This window comes from Amia ocellicauda, chromosome 6 (assembly GCF_036373705.1).
Source record: "Amia ocellicauda isolate fAmiCal2 chromosome 6, fAmiCal2.hap1, whole genome shotgun sequence".
NCBI lineage: Eukaryota > Metazoa > Chordata > Actinopteri > Amiiformes > Amiidae > Amia > Amia ocellicauda.
The window spans coordinates 29,246,717-29,269,244 of NC_089855.1; the positions used below are offsets into that span (position 1 = coordinate 29,246,717).

At 37.3% G+C, this 22,528-nt stretch overlaps 1 long non-coding RNA gene across 1 annotated transcript; it reads left to right on the top strand.

The window, feature by feature from the left end:
* The first annotated feature begins 3,498 nt into the window (after nt 1-3,498).
* Nucleotides 3,499-8,685, top strand: LOC136751796 (uncharacterized). Its single transcript, XR_010817073.1, has 3 exons — nt 3,499-3,592; nt 3,940-4,021; nt 7,620-8,685. It is a non-coding gene; the product is annotated as an uncharacterized LOC136751796 (long non-coding RNA).
* The last annotated feature ends 13,843 nt before the right edge of the window (nt 8,686-22,528 follow it).

The window sequence follows — 22,528 nt, forward strand, 5'->3', positions numbered from 1 at the left end:
CTTTGACAAGGGCCAAATTGTGATGGCTAGACGACTGGGTCAGAGCATCTCCAAAACTGCAGCTCTTGTGGGGTGTTCCCGGTCTGCAGTGGTCAGTACCTATCAAAAGTGGTCCAAGGGAGGAAAAGCGGTGAACCGGCGACAGGGTACAGATACCACAGCACACCTTCAGAGGTCTAGTGGAGTCCATGCCTCGACGGGTCAGGGCTGTTTTGGCGGCAAAAGGGGGACCTACACAATATTAGGCAGGTGGTCATAATGTTATGGCTCATCGGTTTGTATATATATATATATACATACTACATACACATACTCTGCTGTGTAAAAGTCTGTTCTGTGCAAAAGTTTGTGTTCAAATCAAACACACCCAAATAAATTTTAATTAATATTACCAAACTGATACACAACATAAACGTATCTAAACTAATAACAAACAATCAGTGTTTTTTTTTTCAGGAAGAAAACAAAAATGTCATTCACGTCTTGTTTTCATATTACATAACTGAAATTACTGTGGCTGACTGACTTTGAAGAAACACACAATGTAACATATGTGCAAACACACATCCCTCAGCCCCTGGTCAATTACTTTCTCATACTTAAAATAACTTTACAGTGCCTTGTAAACCAGAGCAGGGATCACATTGAAATCGCACATATTTCAGCAGTCAAGATTCTGTGAACCTGGCATTATCTCTCGCAGAAATGCAGGATTTGGATGCAGGATGTGCTGATAGTAAGTAATTTTCCCTTGTGTATGATCTTCTCTTTTTAAATCAAACCTGCAAAGCACTATTTTCCTGTAACTTACCAACAATACATGGGAAAGTCTTTGCTTTCTGTATAGGTTTATGGTGGTACACCATAGAGGCAGAGCAAGGCTAGTAAGGCACAGTGGAAAATCACAGGAAACTGGCCAAACTGGCCAAACTAAACCCCATGAATGATTAAGTGTGTCAACTCGTAAGTGTTACCACCAACATACTTATATACTGGAGGTGTGTGTGAAACTGAGCTCTCAAAAGAAGAGGCGAAGACCATATTGCATGAGTCGGTTTGAAAATGATTTAATATGTACCTATGTATTACTACAAACTATATACATATATAAAAAAATCTCTAGATGCAACCCAATTAGTTCTAACACACTAAAATGACTGTATTTGGACATTCAGAGTTGAGTATGCCTACGTTTGCAGTTGGAGGACACCATGGAAGAAGAAAATAAAATACTTCATTAAAACACTTTTTGAATCAGGGCCTAAATATGTTTTCCTATGAAAAATGATACAAATCTTTGTGTCATTATGCAGACTGCAGCTTGAATCTTCCGCTTTAGTTCCCACATCAAAGCATCTCAAACTGAGTCAGAGTATTCTGCCTCTTGACTACCAAAGTGGGGTTTTCTGTGGAAAGAACTACGTACAGGGACTTGGTGGCAGCCCTCCGTTGCAACTGCCACGTTTCTGTCATGTTCTGTCTTTAACACTTTCCTTTTTGTAAATAAAAAAACAAACAAAAAAATGCTCTTAAGGAAAGGAGAACTTATTCTGCCATGGGTGTGGTTTTGTTAAAGCAACCAAAATATCTTTATAAGGAATTGTATTTTAAAGTTGTTCTAGAGTGATGTTGTATAGTGATGTTATACAGTCCTTCAGATTTTGCAAATGTTCTAGGAATATCGACAGAGATTTGTAGAGTTTCTTCCCTTCCCTTGGGATGACATCACTTTGCATTCTTTCAGACTGTCCGCCTCCCCAAAACCTCACAATAATGGAAAAATTCGATAACATTGATGTGTCGTGGAGTCTGTCAGAGGATGATATAGAAACAATATGTTATGAAAGCGAGGTGGAATTCAAGACTCAATATGACAAACAGTGGCAGGTATTTATACACATCATTTTCATGATGCATTTGGATTGTTCACAGTTTTGGAGCATGGTGGTATTGTGGGGAGGGGTGGGGGTTGATGTGGCTATAGCACAACTTCATTTTAATTTCTCTGCCAGAATGGGAGGTGTTCTTATGATAGTAGAATTATAGGGACTATGCTATGAAATAGTATTGGTATTATTTTCTCAAATCCCTCACTGTACTTTTACTTTTACTGTGCTATTTCATTATCTTGAATAACGGCTAACTGCTCAGAACATAGCATCATCGTTTTAACTGAATCTCTGAGCAAGGTAACCGAATTAGAACTGCATGCATTAAATAACGCAATGATAATAGTGTGAACACCATGCTTAAAACAGATAGCAAATAGATCAATGCAGAGTAAAATTAATTATAGAAGGGGTGCTGCACCCCTAAACACCATTACTAATAAATAAATAAACTCCATAACTAATAATCCATGCCTCAGTCTTTTCAGTATCAGTCCAATTGTTGTAGTCTTTACTGAAATGTTCTTTACAAACCGGTGCCAACTTAACATTACAATAGACCCTTTTGTTTACTTAACAAAAGCAATTTAGTGGGAAGTTATTTTCATGTGTTTATTTTTGCCTCCTATGAGTTTAGGTCCAGTATTGGTGAACAAAGCCCCAGTTGATCTAAGAGAAGAGAATCAAAGAGCTTAGGACACTAGCCCTGTGCCACTTCTCCTCACTTCATGCTTGTATAAATATCTGTGTTTTGTGCCTCAAAAACAGCGTTTGAAACCATCGAGTCTGTTTTTCACACTGCCCAGAATTGACCACGCAAAGTGCTACTTCTTCCGCGTGAGATTAAAATACAGCGACTTCTGCTTTCATTCCAATTGGAGTGATTGGACCCCTGAGAAGATCTGGTGGAATGGATCTCTCATAGGTAGGATACCCCCACGTTCCCCGCCAGAATGGTTTGGGTGCACAGCTGCAATCAACGAGTTTTGTGCTTTCATGTTTCAAACCCAGAATGACTCCTTTTTTTTTTTATTACCCTTCCTTATCGCTAATGCACAGTGACTTCTGTATAGCATCATAGTTCTTATCTATTTCTTGGTATACCCAGAGCTGTCTTACATAAGTGTCAATTAGTGGAACTTAGTTGGAATTCGTTGAACCTATCAGTATGATATTCTGTACTGTATGAACCATTCAACTTGTCACTGATGCAGATTTCAATTCTAGTAGATATATATATATATATATATATATATATATATATATATATATATATATATATATATATTTAACAGTTATTCAAAAAGCAAGTGTAGTCAAATATATTTACACCCTTCATGTAAAACAATGTTTTTTGGTGATTAACTTGGTTTGATAAATAGTGTTTTAAATTAAAATTCACCAGTGACATCTTTTCAGAGTTTGTTGAACACATATTCATCCTGGAGTAAACTGCAAAGCTTCCAAATAAACTGGTGAATGACGGTGACAACAAAGGGTGTGGATACTTTCAACTACAGCTGTATATACACATGTATTTATGTATTTACATTTGAAGTTGATTTGCAAACAATCCTACTGTTTGTTCTTACAGATTCCTGCCCCATTGATTTAAGATACAATACGTACCCTTCACCGTTTATTCTTCTCATCCTAATCCCGGCAATACCTGTCCTGATCTATTTTATAGTTACAATAAAGTGGTAAGTTCCTGTTTTTACTGGGGCGTTGCATTAAATGTTTTTACAGTATAATAGTGATATATTGTGAAGCATTAGGAATATGACTTTTTTCTGCATTGGACAAAAGAAAAGTAAGATATTTTCAATGTAATAAAGTGTGGAAGTATCTGAAGTTTGGATTATCATAAACCCTCCAATGTCGTAATTGTGCTTTAGATGCTTAAATGCCACTTTAAGATTTCAATGCAGTGAGATTTTGTTCCATGCTGTGAACACTGAAGAATAAATGTATGCTTATGATACGCAAACTATCAGTGTGTTTAGAGTGAGTGTGATTGTTTCATTCACTGTCTTCTATTCTGGTACAGGGTGAGGCGACTGTTTCTACCCCAGATTCCAGATCCAAAGCATATATTTGAAGATCTCTTTAGTAATGGTGAAGCATTTCAGGTAAAACAAGAACAACTCCACCAGAAAAACACAGTAGCTAAGAATTGTTTTAAAAAAACAACTCTGTGCCTCAGATTTCAGTAATAATAAGATCCGATGTATAATACGATAACAACTTGAATTAAATTCTAGGCAAATAACTCACATATTCTGAGTAAGTGTTTCCAGGTAAAGCTAGCCTTTTATCAACCTGTAAAACCTGAGATCATTCTATAGCCAATTATTGTCCTACTGTTAATTGGAAAAACTGAATCCTATGAAAATTAGAAACATTAGAAACAATGAAGGTAAATTATGTTGATATACACTCACCTAAAGGATTATTAGGAACACCTGTTCAATTTCTCATTAATGCAATTTTCTAATCAACCAATCACATGGCAGTTGCTTCAATGCATTTAGGGGTGTGGTCCTGGTCAAGACAATCTCCTGAACTCCAAACTGAATGTCTGAATGGGAAAGAAAGGAGATTTAAGCAATTTTGAGCGTGGCATGGTTGTTTGTGCCAGACGGGCCGGTCTGAGTATTTCACAATCTGCTCAGTTACTGGGATTTTCACGCACAACCATTTCTAGGGTTTACAAAGAATGGTGTGAAAAGGGAAAAACATCCAGCATGCGGCAGTCCTGTGGGCGAAAATGCCTTGTTGATGCTAGAGGTCAGAGGAGAATGGGCCGACTGATTCAAGCTGATAGAAGAGCAACTTTGACTGAAATAACCACTCGTTACAACCGAGGTATGCAGCAAAGCATTTGTGAAGCCACAACACGTACAACCTTGAGGCGGATGGGCTACAACAGCAGAAGACCCCACCGGGTACCACTCATCTCCACTACAAATAGGAAAAAGAGGCTACAATTTGCACAAGCTCACCAAAATTGGACAGTTGAAGACTGGAAAAATGTTGCCTGGTCTGATGAGTCTCGATTTCTGTTGAGACATTCAGATGGTAGAGTCAGAATTTGGCGTAAACAGAATGAGAACATGGATCCATCATGCCTTGTTACCACTGTGCAGGCTGGTGGTGGTGGTGTAATGGTGTGGGGGATGTTTTCTTGGCACACTTTAGGCCCCTTAGTGCCAATTGGGCATCGTTTAAATGCCACGGCCTACCTGAGCATTGTTTCTGACCATGTCCATCCCTTTATGACCACCATGTACCCATCCTCTGATGGCTACTTCCAGCAGGATAATGCACCATGTCACAAAGGTCGAATCATTTCAAATTGGTTTCTTGAACATGACAATGAGTTCACTGTACTAAACTGGCCCCCACAGTCACCAGATCTCAACCCAATAGAGCATCTTTGTGATGTGGTGGAACGGGAGCTTCGTGCCCTGGATGTGCATCCCACAAATCTCCATCAACTGCAAGATGCTATCCTATCAATATGGGCCAACATTTCTAAAGAATGCTTTCAGCACCTTGTTGAATCAATGCCACGTAGAATTAAGGCAGTTCTGAAGGCGAAAGGGGGTCAAACACAGTATTAGTATGGTGTTCCTAATAATCCTTTAGGTGAGTGTATATATATGTATATATCTAAAGATATACATATAATATATTTATGTATATACAGCAGTGTGGAATTATAATTCAAACTCCTTAGTGGAAGATTGTGGGTTCAATCCCAGGTAGGGGACACAGTTGTCCCCTAAGAAATATGTAATTTTATATATAGAGCCTATAGGAGTTCATCACAGTAAATTTGACAGTAAATCACGCATGTAAGTACTTGGCTTTTCCTTTGCTTTTCCCTGTTATCATTATTTACCATACCTCTCCATATTGATTTCACTTTGTATCATAGCATAACAACAGGACAATTTTATAAGGGCATAGCATGTTGACACCCTAAATGCATTGCAGGGAGCCGGTTAAAAGCGACAAGTTGCCACAGTTTATCGGGATCTATGTCTGATGTCTCTGTTGAGCATCCCACTCACTGAAGATTTCAGTCAATCTAATTTTTCAGGGTTACACCTACTATCTGGAAAATAACTTTTGCATTATTAAAAACCCCATGTCAGTTTCAATTTAAACCATTATTATCCGATCCCTGATCTGATTGTGTTGGTGAGCATAACCTGCCTAGATAAAAAGAAAACAAAAGAATAAAAACTCTAGATTCACCAGAGCATTGTAGACTGGTCTGTGTTTCACAATTAAACACTTTTCTTTGGTGCAATTGATTGATATCTCACTGCTTTAGTGTTTTTTGTATACTGGAATTCCAAGAAGTCTTAGTTTGGAACAAAGTGCATAACAGATCACATTAAAAAAAAAAACACCTTAAAGAGCTTATCACACCACTGTTTAATCATGTTTTCCAGCTGCATATTGCTACAGAATTTGCTTTATTTAGCTTTTTTAACAACACAGACAAAAGCATTTTCTGTAATCTGTAATATAGAAAAGAACTGCAGCAAACAGTTATTTTTAAGCTTGGTGTTTTCAAATAGAAGATTCATACTATTGTATTGCTTTTACTAACCAGCGGAAAACAGTTGCTCAAAGAGTTCAGATCCTGCTGTTTGGAAGTTACCCAGACAATATTTTATATATATATTTATGTATTGTCCATTAATACTGATGCAGTAGGTTGTGTTTTTTGTTTTTTTGTAATTACTGATAGCTGGGTATATGATCTACTGCAAATCCTTACTTTAATATGCATATAAAAGGGCTAAGTAGAAAATATCAGAGTTGTTCCACATTAAATCTGTTTTTTTCATTAGCTTTAAACAAATAAATTAATCAATAAGCACCACATAGTACCCAGATAAATGAGAGATGATAAATATGATATCCCCCACTGTGAATCGTATGGCTCTGGCTTATGTAAGGACATGCATTCATGCTAGATACATTCCTGTAATGCCCTCCTTGGTGGCCAGCCCTCTAAAGCCATCCAGAGGTTGCAGCTCCTGCAGAATAGTGCTGCTAGAGTCATCACAGGAACATGGAAATTTGATCACATCACCCCTGTACTAGCTTCCTTTCACTGGCTACCCATCAAATTTAGAATTAAGTACAAAGTCCTTTAGTTAGTCTTTATAGCCCTGGTCCTCATTATCTTATTAAGTTTCTCAATGGCAAACAGTCTCTCTGTCTACCTCAGCCCAATGGTCAAAGACTTCTTCCTCTCCCAAAGACTTGCTTTAAAACAATGGGGTATCACACATTCTGCTCCCTTGGTCCCCAGCTCTGGAATGAACTTCCTCATTCCTGAGCAGAGAAACTTCCTGATTTATTTTCTTTTGCCCTGAAGTTGCTAAAGGATCTTTGAAAACCATTAAAAGTGATGTCATTAATAACCATTAAATGTCCTCTTCTGATACTTCTGCTTAAATGATGCTTGATTTGATTCTTTAAGTCCTTATCGTTGACTAGGATTAGTTAAGTTATTCTCCTTCCTTCCACATACAACTGTTACTTCTGCGTCTATAATGTGGCCGCGCACAAAAGATACTGTATGTTTTTGGTGTTTTTGTGTAAGCAGAAAACCGTGACTGTTTTTAATTTGACATACAAGTACATCTTTTCCAGAAGTTTCCTTTCACTATTTTCATTCCAGTTCATTCCTTTCACCCTCAGCTACAGAGCGCCTATAGTGCCGAGGAACCCTGCAGTGACTGTATAACAGTGGACATTGAAATTATCTCCCTTCAGAAGGAGGAAGACGAAAACAAGAAGAATGGGGTAATTCTTGGCCAGAGCTCAGATCAAGCTGACAGTGAAGAGAATAATTTCACTTTCCCCAAGGACACAAAGGAATATGTGATCTGGTGAAGAACAATATGAAACTTGTACCCCCTACCCCACCCCTTTCATCTGCAGGGAGAGGGAGTTTGGTGAGCTTCTGGTGAAAAAGGTATGCAACCTAGATGGAATAGCCCTAGTAATTTGCTTCTTCGAGCGGCTCCAGTAGTTGTTTAAAAGCTTGAAATCTATCCCTATTGCTTTGTGGGATCATGCTGTGATTCAACTGCTGCCCTGCATGCAGGCAGGTCTACAATCTCACGTATCGATTTTCTTCTCAATTAATGCTCTTTGACAGTTAATAGCAGTGGTTTCAGAATGACTTTAAAAAGAACGGAAAAAAAAAACAGGTTAGCGTTGTTGTCTTAGATAAGTTGTGTGTATCAGAATCAACTCTCTCGCTCAATAATTGCTTTAATTAGTGGCGCCTGGTGGAGTTATAAGCTATGCTGCCCTTGAGCGTCCAGAGTTTAATGTTACTTTATTGATATTGGTGTCTGAGACTGTTTTTTTTTTTGTTTTTTTTTCTTGGATTTCTGCAAGTTTAAATCGAGAGTCCTTGTAGAAGGTGACCTTTTCCTCGGTGGAACACAGATCAGATGAGCTTGTTTTAAAGAAAAACAAATTACAGAAGTGGGCAAACCTAATACAACGGTCAGTTCATCAACTGAGCTTGATAACTTTATTCAGCTAGGTTCTTCAGATTCAAATTACAAGGTGACATAATTTCAGATATGATCACATCATTACTGAACTACTTATTACACAGCATTCAATTATGCTGACCAACACATAATCCTGAAATAAAATAAATATTCCTTCAACAACAACTTGGGAACACTTGATTGCAAAGAAGAGTGTGATGGTGGAAAAAGGGAGGAAACGTTTTACACTGAGTGATGTGGGATTTTTTTTCAACATGAAAATATTGTAATATATCTGTATTTTTTATAATTGTATAATAATAATAAAAAATAAAAATCAGGAGAGATTTCATGTCAGTCATTTTGGTGAGAATATTACATTTCAATTTTCCTCATATACCTGTTGAAATAAATACAAACTTGATCAGATTTAACAGAATCACAGTTAGAAAACTTGCAAATGTCACTTGAAGCACTCTGAATATACACTTTTTATGAATATGTTGCCAACATAACTCCCTGCAGAGTACTAAATAAGTACTACATAACTGTCATGGTTGTAACATATAGTACGTGAAACTAATCGGTCAACACTGAGAGACAGAAATGGAGGTGGACATTTCTGGTATACTTTATCTTATACTCACTGTGTTGTATTTAAAAGGTATGCAGTCATTACTCTGCCATATGTTACCTTGTGACTAATATATTGACTATATATATATATATATATATATATATATATGCAATACTACATTGTAACAAAAGGGGGCAGTATGTCTTTCCAGATATCTATCCAAACTGTTTTTAATCCTAGATCTAAATATTCTCTACTCAGCAGTGTTTTTTTGTCAAGGAAGATGTAGGTTAATTTGAAGGCTGATTTAAAAATTAATGTGTGTGTGTGCGTAAAAGACAGGCAGATTTGCTGTGACAGAATTATAAAGCTAAGGCAGGCTGATGAATACTGGGAGCTGCTCTACAATTATTTATGCACCAATGATTTATGAATATGAAGCGGAAAATACATGAATAGCTACATAGTTTAATACATACAGTTTTAGTACTGTACACAATAGAGAGAAATCTTTCAAATCTGCATCTATCAATGTCACAAATTTCAATAGGAGAAATTCATCAGATTAACATGTCTTCGTAAAATATGCAAATCAATCTTTTTTAAGCCCAAAAAGGGAAGGCAAGTGTTTACACAGAATTATCCAAAATTAAAAATATTATGAAGAAAGAAAGTGATCATTAGAAAAAGACAAAAATATATCAAGTATATCAAATGCATCACTGAAATCAAACTAACAGAATATTAAGAAAACAAATCAAATGAAATTGCTCTAATTTATAAACACAAAATATATGTATAATTTTTCAGGCTTAAAATAACTTCTCTTATACTGGCAAATGGGAGATTTCTTATCAAGTATATTGTTTAATTTCAATATAGCAAATAATTGAAAAGGAATTCCTTTACAAAGCAAAAATATATATAAAAGTAATTGAATCCCACCAAATGTCTGTATTTTATGCTCTCATAGGGCTACATGTAGCTAACCATTGACTGTACAAATGTAAATACATATCTTGCCTTTGCCTTAAGGTATTATTGTTGATTATGACACATTCTGCACTGCTATCGGACAGATTTTTTTTTTTTTTAATGAAGCAATGCCATGATTCTCCGAACCAGTTTCAGTGTACTTGGTTTGATTCCTCTGACTCAGATGAGTAAATGTGACATGAACCAAAGTCAAATAATGTTCACAATTTTGGTTTGGTCCAAAATGTGAACGAGAGGATTTGAAACAAAAAGCTTTCAAAATTTGAGGGTAATAATTAGACACATAACAGAGCAAGTAAAGTCTATTGCCATGTTTTCCCCTTTCCATGTGTGTGCACACAGATGTATCCTCACTGAGCAGGTTGTTCCTTGAGCCCCCAATTCAAACAAATCATTTCCTTCTGGATTTTGTGTGCTGCGCTTAATTAGAGAGAGCTAGAATGTCATTGCTCAAAAGGTGCGGGGGATATATATTAATAATAATGGACCAAAAGCTTAAGATCTTTCCCAGTCCTGCTGGTATCAAGTACTGTATATGTAAGTACAGCTTCTTCTGCGCACCCTCCTTTCACATTCCTGTTGCTGTGTTAGTATTATAAAGAAACAGACTTTTCAAGATACTATAAAATAGGATAATAATTGAATATGCTTTCCACATATATTAGCTTTAAGCTCAAGATACCATAACCTTGATTTCATTCCTTATAGAACTAAGCTGTATTGTATTTGTATTCTGTTGAGTGGATACGAACCAGAGGAAATTAGTTACTAAGCCCTTGAGAACCATGTGCATTTGGATTCACTCAATGAAATTTGGGTTGCATCGTCAACAGCATTGTATCTGTAAGCTTTATCTTTTTTTCTTTCTTTTTTTTTAACTTTACGTTACAAGACTATTCTGCTTCTGGAAGAAATAAAAAAATAAAAGGCGATCTATTTTTCCAATCAATGTTTCATCTTTCTCTACCAACTCCACTGTGGAGTAAACTTCCTTTGAAGAACAAAACTACAGCCTGAGGGTATAACGGATTGAGCAAAGGCCTTCATCGAAAATAACTGCTTTGTTTTCAACAAGAGTACCTGGGTGCAAATATAGGAGTTGTGCAGTAGAAGTGACCACAAGATTATATACGAATTCTCAGAAGTGCCGTCTGAAAGCCAAGTGTCCAGTTGCCAAGACCAGTGCTGTCATTTAAAGCTGTCATTACCAACTTTAAAAAAGTAACCATCTTTGCTTGTTTCCATGATCATTTACATTCCCCCATTTAGCCTCAGCATTGTTTCCATGCTGTTGTATAATTTACGGGAATAAGCTATGAATCTGTCTCCAACATTTCTTGCAAAGCAGCATGACAGCAGAGGTCTGCTCGCTTTTTTGGTCAGTTTCCAAAAGGGCTGGCAGAGATGAGTCTTTGCATAGCGGTAAACCTTTCAATATGGGTCTTCAGCGCACGTGAAAAATATACAAACAATGAGTTTAGTGCACCAACAAGGAACCTGAGATGCTCTTAAAGATGATCACAGTTTTAGGTTTGAGTTTTCGATGGAAAAGCCATCAGAATTTGGAGATCTAGATGTATATAAATTGGAGCAGAAGGTTATTAATTACAATCCTGGCCTGTAGTTTCATTCTTTATTTGTCCCCTATGAAAGTTTATCACTGTAAATTTGCTTGGTACTTAGCGACTTTCACTCTTTTCCACTTTGCATTAATGTGCTATACACTCACCTAAAGGATTATTAGGAACACCTGTTCAATTTCTCATTAATGCAATTATCTAACCAACCAATCACATGGCAGTTGCTTCAATGCATTTAGGGGTGTGGTCCTGGTCAAGACAATCTCCTGAACTCCAAACTGAATGTCTGAATGGGAAAGAAAGGAGATTTAAGCAATTTTGAGCGTGGCATGGTTGTTGGTGCCAGACGGGCCGGTCTGAGTATTTCACAATCTGCTCAGTTACTGGGATTTTCACGCACAATCATTTCTAGGGTTTACAAAGAATGGTGTGAAAAGGGAAAAACATCCAGTATGCGGCAGTCCTGTGGGCGAAAATGCCTTGTTGATGCTAGAGGTCAGAGGAGAATGGGCCGACTGATTCAAGCTGATAGAAGAGCAACTTTGACTGAAATAACCACTCGTTACAACTGAGGTATGCAGCAAAGCATTTGTGAAGCCACAACACGTACAACCTTGAGGCGGATGGGCTACAACAGCAGAAGACCCCACCGGGTACCACTCATCTCCACTACAAATAGGAAAAAGAGGCTACAATTTGCACAAGCTCACCAAAATTGGACAGTTGAAGACTGGAAAAATGTTGCCTGGTCTGATGAGTCTCGATTTCTGTTGAGACATTCAAATGGTAGAGTCAGAATTTGGCGTAAACAGAATGAAAACATGGATCCATCATGCCTTGTTACCACTGTGCAGGCTGCTGGTGGTGGTGTAATGGTGTGGGGGATGTTTTCTTGGCACACTTTAGGCCCCTTAGTGCCAATTGGGCATCGTTTAAATGCCACGGCCTACCTGATCATTGTTTCTGACCATGTCCATCCCTTTATGACCAACATGTACCCATCCTCTGATGGCTACTTCCAGCAGGATAATGCACCATGTCACAAAGGTCGAATCATTTCAAATTGGTTTCTTGAACATGACAATGAGTTCACTGTACTAAACTGGCCACCACAGTCACAAGATCTCAACCCAATAGAGCATCTTTGGGATGTGTTGGAACGGGAGCTTCGTGCTCTGGATGTGCATCCCACAAATCTCCATCAACTGCAAGATGCTATCCTATCAATATGGGCCAGCATTTCTAAAGAATGCTTTCAGCACCTTGTTGAATCAATGCCACATAGAATTAAGGCAGTTCTGAAGGCGAAAGGGGGTCAAACACATTATTAGTATGGTGTTCCTAATAATCCTTTAGGTGAGTGTATAAGGCCTTTATCTGGATGAGTCTTTTACCTAAAGTGACAGAATAACACCCATTTATAAACTTCCTCAAGTTAACAGCAGCAGTGTTTCATGTGCGATTTTAACTTGCAATCCTCTGGTTACTTCATGGTTATTAGGGTTATGATGACATACTACCCGTCCCGTGGTCATCAATGTGTTATCACACATACATTTTTTCTGTACAGTTCATGTGGCTGTAGAAAGACCTGTGTTGTATCTGACATGATGGTTATTCAGAAACCCTTCAGCATTTTCAATCTCTAGCTTCCTCCAGTTCATCTAATGCCATGGAGTCCTTGTGCATTCGTCTGTGCTGCCTAAATCATTTGCTTGGAATTCCCTCCTTTTCATGGTTCTGCCTTTCCTCATTGAAAGAGAGAATACCTCTGCTGGCTCTCATAAGAGCAACAACAAACAGCTTGCTTAATTAATAAATGAAGTACACTAAATATGGCTCACAGTCATGTTTCTTTAAAGTGACTTAATGATAATCAGCACTCAAATAATTACATCTTTACACATTTTTAATTATACATCATACTTCTTTTTTTCTCATTCTTTATGTCTGAGCAAATAGGAATGATTCCTAATCTCAGGTGAATTGTTCCCTCATAATGTTTAGTATTTTACTATGTTGTCTGGTTGCAGTGCCAGCAAGCCTGAAATCTGGGGAGTGAGAACTGGATGCACCTTGATAGGGTGTTTTTTTTGGTGGAATTAGTTAGTGAAATATTTTACTGGGGAAAGACCTCGTACAGAAAAATAATTTCCATAAAGGCCCCAAGACATTCTGAGAAAAGAGCAAGTTTACTTTCACAAGTTCTTCACAAGGCAGATAAAAACACACAAGTTTAGAAGTGGCGTCATCAGCAACAAGACTATTCCATCAAAACTCTTTCACAACTCTTCCAGCGACGTGACAGAAGTTGACAGTGTCAAAGAACGATTATCTCTTTCACACATTTAACTGTCCCTGAAGCGCATACTTAAGGGAGATGTAAAACACAAATAGTTTTTGGATGTCATTATTCGCCTCGACTTGTTTTTAATTCTCCTGTCAGGCCCCTCAGGCAAGAAATTGGGGTTGACAAAAGTGGCTGTTGGCAAGCCCATTGGATATAGGATGTTGACCATATTATGGTGATGTTGGCTTCCTTTCTGTATGTTGTGAGAGATGCAAGCTACTTCACATAGGCTGTTCATGGATAGAGTAAAATAAATTGGAGGAAAGTGACTATACCTAACTCCATTTACAAGGAAATAATACATTTAAGGAAGGTATCAAGGTGATTTCTAAGAATGAGGTTCACCAGTCTTTAGTGGGCACCTTTGGGGAAGACATACAGTACAAATACATATTTATTTAGTTAATTCATTAAATGCCCATAAAAGGAATACAATTCTGAGAGCATAATTTACTCTTCATGCAGGTTCCACTACAGCTTTCAGTCTTAACGAATATGATTTCAGATCATAGATCAGTAGCTGGAAGGACAGAAACACGCTATTTATGGAAAATGAAAACCAAGACGTTTCAAACAAATGTAATCCTTCATTTTTGTTTTTTTATGGAATGGAGGGGAATGACATTTAATTAGAGAGCGAAATAATATGTTATTGCTTCTTTAAGAATGTATCATTTTTTTATTAAACATGACTTCTATACCCTGTTTCTTTTTATATGACCCAGTTGACATTTGTGACTAAACTCAACTCATCCTGAGATCACTGGTACCAGCGCAGGAGAAGTAAAGGCAATGTACACCTGTTTGCTGACCCCAGCACTTGCAGACCATGCTTTTCTTGTTACACTGTACACCCCCAGTGCAAAGAGCAAAGCTAAAATGTCTGATAAAGGACAGATTCAGACTCTTCCGGATAACACTGAACACCTACAGGAGCCCTGCCTGACCCCTTGGTGAATCCCACTTACAAAGCATTAATAATTTAGTCCAAATTTTAAATGGTGGCCTATATCTTAGATCAGCTCTTTACTGGTTGAAATTCTTGGGTTCCACGAACCATCTGACAACATCGTATGACTGAATTATATTATTTTGCCCATTCTGACCTAAACCCTAAGAAAAGTCATACTCAGTGTTGGCTTGATGAAGACCGGATTTGGCATAAGCATGTCTTTGTTTATTTTGAAATTAGATTGGACATTTAATATGCCATTCAATGTGAATACTGCTTAAATCTTAAAATAAGTCTTTCAAGATCATATTTCATAAGAAATTAGCTGCTCTGGAATTATCCTTCCATTTGCTTCAGAAATAAAGTCGGTACAGAAAGAATAGCCAGCATAGACAAATATGTGCCAAAGCTAACAATGAAAATAACAACAACAACAACAACAACAACAAACACAAAGATTCCTTGGCAGTCATAATCTTTTCTCACTTTCACATCTCATGCTTGCCGCCTTCAGTGAAAAAGCTGTTGGTTTCATTTTATTAAAAGATATAAAAAAGAAGCAAGAAAGGAAGCAAAAACTTAACTTGATGCACTTAGGCACTTGATTATTAATATACAATAAGTGTCATACCAGCGTACAGTTCTAAAGCTTATAATTATGTTGAACTAAAATAAATAAATAACGTACTCCTCATTTTGAGAGGATGACAGACTTGCCAAGCGCTTGACGAATATAAAAACCATTTGCAAATATTCAATATACAGTATATGATTTGTATGAAGTATCTAGGCAAGATGATGGCCTGACAGCTGTTCTTTCCCCCCCTTGTTAACTCACACACCCATATATACTGCATAATGCACAGTGTGAGAATAACACGCTTAGCATCTTACTAAAGATTATTGTGCCTCAGGTGCCCTTTGTGTTTTTCTGAGTGAATATTGCTTGTGACCGTACATGCACATCAGAATAGTTATTAAGCAGTATTTCGAAGAGATCAACATTGTGTCAATGTCTTTAATGGTTATAAAGATTTTTTTTTTGTTTGTTTCTGTCTTTTTTACTATGGTCATCAAATGAAATTATGGGAAACAAACAAATGAGGAAACAGGAATCTTGTCATCAAAATAGATCTTAATAGAACATCTTATCATACTTCCCCCCCAACATCCCCATTCACAGTGATTTAGTTTCTGTGTTGTCAAAGTTCTTGTAGTCTGTGTAAATTTCCAGTTTGTTTTTATTTATAAATTTCTGACACCAGCTAAAATTAGTTTTTCCACAATGTATTGTGTCTTAGGGGTGGATGTTTGATTTGATGGATGATTTCAATAAGGTTAGATATCTCCTGCATTGAATTCCAAGAATGAACACATGGATTTATATTGAATGTAAATCTGTTTGATGATAACCTTTTGTTGTTGAATGCCTTTTCCTGAAACAACAAATCCCAGAATACTTTAATTGGCCTTTGTCACTGCTGTGTGTGATGTTAGTCTTGTGACTTAAGAAGCTGCAAATGTATGCCCAGAAAAATGACCACAACTATATAAATAATCTCTAAATACAACTTGTAGGATTTTGCCTAATATTCACACAGAGATTTGAAAGCTAGGCCACATTAATTAAACCTCTGTGCATTTGTTGGCAAATAAAGTTCGAGGGAATTTAATTTGAACCTAGGTAGATTATTGCTTGGTTTAAAGGATGCATAGAGCTGAATATCATAATAATTATAGTAAAAGAATAATAGTGAAAGATGGGTAAAATTTCCTGATTGTGTAAAATAAATTAGCAAAGATATAAACTGGAAATCTGTGAGAAATCACAATCCTCTGTTAAGATTACGATTATGTTTGGTTGTTTCTTTTTTCACCCATCAAAACAACAGGCAGTATTCTTTCCAACAGTGTCATAAATCATGGATTCATAGTGCACTACATCAATGATATTGCAAGAAAACTACTGTTCCACATCGAGATGGTGACAGCTTGGACGAGCATCCATAACCTCTGCATAGGCTCTGACCTCTGGCACAAATCCATTAGTGCTGGGGGAGACTTGACCAAACTAGACTGGAAATACATGTCATTATGTCAACATTGTGGAGTAACCTGGACATCTAATTTGCAACTAAGAGTATGACTCGGCTGTAGCTTTTCCCATCATGGCATCTTCTCAAATACCTCTCTTTACTGCTTCCTTTGATATGAGGAGATCTGATGTGGCATTGAAATAATCTGTCAGTCTGTCTTCTACTAGTTTCTCCCTTGCTTCTCAGCCTTTGTTTGCATAGACACCCTCTTTTATGTATCTGTTAATTATGGTCTGTACTCCTTTAAGTAAAACAGACTATTATTTAAAGGCTCCTTCACAAAATATTATATTTTTTGAATGGTGTTTAGAGAAACTCTTTAATCTTGCGTTTTGGAGCCTATATCTTAAAGTCTAAAAGGAATGACATTGTGATTATTATTATATTTCTCAGCAGATGCATCCAGGGCATCTTACAATTTTTACAATATATTACATTAATAACTGTTCAAGTGCTGGCTAAACATATCCAGAATTATATATTTTTTAAATGAATAATATGATAGATATAAACCAATACTTGAAGTAATTTACCTCAGTAAGATTTTCAGGTGACCCCCCATGATTTTGCCCAGCACTGTGTTCATCGGTGTATACATCTTTCTGTAATTTCTGTCAATCAGCAATACACCAGAAAAGTTTGTCTCGAATGCACAATGCTGTCCTGTTTTTAGAAAAAAAAGAAAGAAAACTTTGTTGTATCTGCTTATTTTCTTTCCAAAATGATCGATTGGCCCTTGCACTGTGGAAAGGAGATGAGGTTGCAGGGTTTACAGTGAAAGTGTAGTAAATAAGGCAGTCAGTCAGAAAAATATGTGTCAAACAGGATAGTTTGTTTTAATGCCCTCCTGGACATTAAAACAAACTTCATCCCTTCATTGGATGATGCTTTACCAACATATTAAAGAAAAAGTGTAGAGTGTAGTATTACCAAAAGATCAAAGCAGCAAAAAGGTATTGGTGATGGACATTTTAAATATCAACAGAGCCTATATATATATATATATATATATATATATATATATACACTCACCTAAAGGATTATTAGGTACACCATACTAATACTGTGTTTGACCCCCTTTCACCTTCAGAACTGCCTTAATTCTACGTGGCATTGATTCAACAAGGTGCTGAAAGCATTCTTTAGAAATGTTGGCCCATATTGATAGGATAGCATCTTGCAGTTGATGGAGATTTGTGGGATGCACATCCAGGGCACGAAGCTCCCGTTCCACCACATCCCAAAGATGCTCTATTGGGTTGAGATCTGGTGACTGTGGGGGCCAGTTTAGTACAGTGAACTCATTGCCATGTTCAAGAAACCAATTTGAAATGATTCGACCTTTGTGACATGGTGCATTATCCTGCTGGAAGTAGCCATCAGAGGATGGGTACATGGTGGTCATAAAGGAATGGACATGGTCAGAAACAATGCTCAGGTAGGCCGTGGCATTTAAACGATGCCCAGTTGGCACTAAGGGGCCTAAAGTGTGCCGAGAAAACATCCCCCACACCATTACACCACCACCACCAGCCTGCACAGTGGTAACAAGGCATGATGGATCCATGTTCTCATTCTCATTCTGACTCTACCATCTGAATGTCTCAACAGAAATTGAGACTCATCAGACCAGGCAACATTTTTCCAGTCTTCAACTGTCCAATTTTGGTGAGCTTGTGCAAATTGTAGCCTCTTTTTCCTATTTGTAGTGGAGATGAGTGGTACCCGGTGGGGTCTTCTGCTGTTGTAGCCCATCCGCCTCAAGGTTGTACGTGTTGTGGCTTCACAAATGCTTTGCTGCATACCTCGGTTGTAACGAGTGGTTATTTCAGTCAAAGTTGCTCTTCTATCAGCTTGAATCAGTCGGCCCATTCTCCTCTGACCTCTAGCATCAACAAGGCATTTTCGCCCACAGGACTGCCGCATACTGGATGTTTTTCCCTTTTCACACCATTCTTTGTAAACCCTAGAAATGGTTGTGCGTGAAAATCCCAGTAAGTGAGCAGATTGTGAAATACTCAGACCGGCCCGTCTGGCACCAACAACCATGCCACGCTCAAAATTGCTTAAATCACCTTTCTTTCCCATTCAGACATTCAGTTTGGAGTTCAGGAGATTGTCTTGACCAGGACCACACCCCTAAATGCATTGAAGCAACTGCCATGTGATTGGTTGGTTAGATAATTGCATTAATGAGAAATTGAACAGGTGTTCCTAATAATCCTTTAGGTGAGTGTGTATATATATATATATATATATATATATATATATATATATATGACACACAGACATATTGAATAGAATTAGACATTTGATTTGAATGACTGGACAACTATTTTTTTCTTCCAAGTCTTAGGAAGTCATTTGCACAAGAAGTGCACTGATTCTTAATATACTTTCTAAATAGGAAACAATTTTTTATTATTATTAAGTATTCACATTTACAAACTAGCCCTGTTCACAGATGAAGTCTTACCTTATAAATTATAGATGCTGAAACAATTTTTAAACATGTTCATTAAAGACAACGCTTTCTTTAAAAGAAAATCAGCTCATAAATATTTCTTAAAAGCAAATCTGTAAAAAAAAAAAAAAAAAGCTTCCTCGACAACCAGAACATGTAAAAGCAGCTCCATAGTGTTGCACACAGAAGACACATACACGACTGCGATGACTGTAATGTGACGGTTTAGAAAAGGCTGGAATATATTCACATTAGAAATGATGTTTGTGTGGATGACATATATTATCCTTTAATCTCAGGCTTAGCTTGTTGAGCATCAAATTGAAATATCCTGAACAGATGTAAAAACACATGTGAGCCACTGCTCACAAGCTGTGCAAAGCTTTGTTTCATCTGCTGATGATGTGAGCCTTAAGGAGATCTTTTTAAAATTTCATCACTATTCAAAAGGATAATTAATACGTACCCCCAGGCTTTGATTATGCTATACCCAGTGTGTACCGCTGGTGTAGAAATAATGAGGCACTCATCAGGCAGAATGAATGCTCGCAACAAACACACAGTTTGCATAAGATACTTAAGATTCAGTAAAGGTACAGTGTAGGTGGTTTAATCCAATTTTAATTTGTAGCACAATACAATATATAAGATCATTCGGTTGTTAGCATCGGAGGTATTTTGTTTACAAGAACCCCCTTGTCTGAATTCAGCAGATGGTCCTTTTAAATACTTTATTGGAGTTTTTTCGAACTATAATTTTGTGCAAGTGAAGAAAAAAAAAATACACGGTTCACCCATTAAAATATTATCAGCTGTGGTGAAATGGAAGAGTTCCTTCCATTCCAAACTGTCAGGCACTGTGGAAAATAATGAGGCCTGACAGTTATTAGGGACTACAATGCAAGACTGGCGTTACACCGGTTTTTAAGGTAGACCTACACCTTTGACCCCAGCATTCCCTAAACACCCCTGTTTCCAGTAATTACACAGTGTTCGGCAGCTCATACCATGCACTGATCTCCACTCATCGTTACAAAATATAACATACAAATCTCAGGTGTGAACAGTGTAAAATATGACAGATAACCCCTGCAAGCCCAGTTGGATACCCAGTGTGATGTGTACAAGCTGAAGATAAGATATGCACTGTAACTGCTTACAGAAACTGTTGAGCGTCTTGGTGTTTTCCCTCCCTTTCTTTAATATAGTAGAAATGTGAGAGAGAAAGAGAGGGAAAAAGGACACATTATTCTTAGAATGTTCCCAGTTGCCACAAACAAAAGCTAGATTAGGACATTGCCATATGAGTAGAAAAAAGGCATTGGCTTTTGTTATACCTCAGTAAGCATGTCATTACAATTCCTGATGAAATTCAACCTGTTGGCTCTGTAGGTAACCTGTAGACCACCATCTCAAATCTCAGTTTAAACTGAGCAAAACTTCAGGAGGTTGTAATATATGTCAACAAGCATGTAACATACGTGAGGTAATTGTGTAAAGCCATGACTTTTTAATCCTTGCGTGATCAAAAAATCCACAATAACCTCTGTTGTGCTTGAGGTTTGTATTAACCAAGGGACAAGGGCAAATGCAGGTCCAGCAAACTGCAGATAAAACTCTCCTGAAGCTCCTGCCATTTTATTAACACGTATTCTTATAGCAGAAGGCATCTCGTGTTTGTTTTTGAGCCCATTTGTGGTTGTTTTAGTAACCTGGCCCATTGAAGATCGGGACGGGTGCCATCAAGCCACTTCACAGCTGTCAACTTTTGTCAACTTTTGAGTACTTCACCAGGAGGTTATGTCACTTGTGCATGAGTAACTGATTTAGAAACATTGAATTTTATAGAAAGTATAGGAACATCAGTTAGAATGGTTACCACTCTAATGGAAGTGGCTAACAAATTGAGATTAAATAAATTATACAGAAAGCACGTAAGTCAGTCCATAAGTTGGAGCTAGAGTGAAGCATTCAATATTACTGAGGGAACAAAGTAACTTTTTAACTATGAGCTGTTCAAACTATCTGTTGACCATAAATTACTTATTATTGAAACCAAATACAGAAAAACACACTTAATGCCATTGACATCATGAGTTCATGGTTTATTAACTTAAAGCTGGCAGTCATGGGTATAATACACATATTATGTCATGGAGACATTTTAATTTCTTCCAATTTGTTACAGATCAATGACACTCTTCCAATTTGCTTTCCCGGTCTCTTATAGATGACACAACATGATAGGAAAAGCAGCTGTATGTTATTATTGTTTTGTGTGTGTGTTTCTTTCAGTCCATTTCTACCTATTCTGACAGATATTTCAAATAAAATCTTGAACAGCATGAAAACAAAAATCAAGCTTAATTCCCTGTCAGTTACAGCAAAGCCATTTTAATTATGCGTTCCATAAAACATAGACTTTTTTCATGTACTTGCACATTTCCTTAGAAAGCAATGGCCCCTACAATATCTTTATTATATGTTTCTCTTTTTAACAACACATCACAGTGATTCGAGTTTATTTAACAGGGGGGAAAATGATTTCCTTTAATTAATGGAACAATCTATCCTTTGGGATGCTGGACCCGTTTGAACTCTAAAGAAGATGGCTTAAAATCTAAATAGGATTTAAAAAAAAGAGTGACATCAATGAAATGAGGTGGGAAAGTAGTTGTCAATCAGGCATAAACTTGAAAACACAAGACAATACACCCATTGCAATACTTTTATAATAACACTTTTAAAGAGCATTGGAAGAAACTGTATTTGTTGCTAAAATGAACCTGTACTCTTATTTGGAAGTGATTCATAACACATCTATAGGTACCTAGGATACTCCTTAGCGTGTTGTATATGGGAAAAGTGTGACACACAACAGGGCGTAGTAGAAATTGGGAGGTATGTAACCTGCAACCCCGAAACTGGCCCAGGAGTTATTTTTCTGTTTTCTTCTAGTCAAAAGTGCCATTTCTTTACCAACCACCACTGATTGGTCTTCTCCACAGTCATGGCTGCTAACCATATTCCCGGGACCACCCCATCCCACACCAATCGCAGTGTCACAAATGTCATAAGTTCTGCT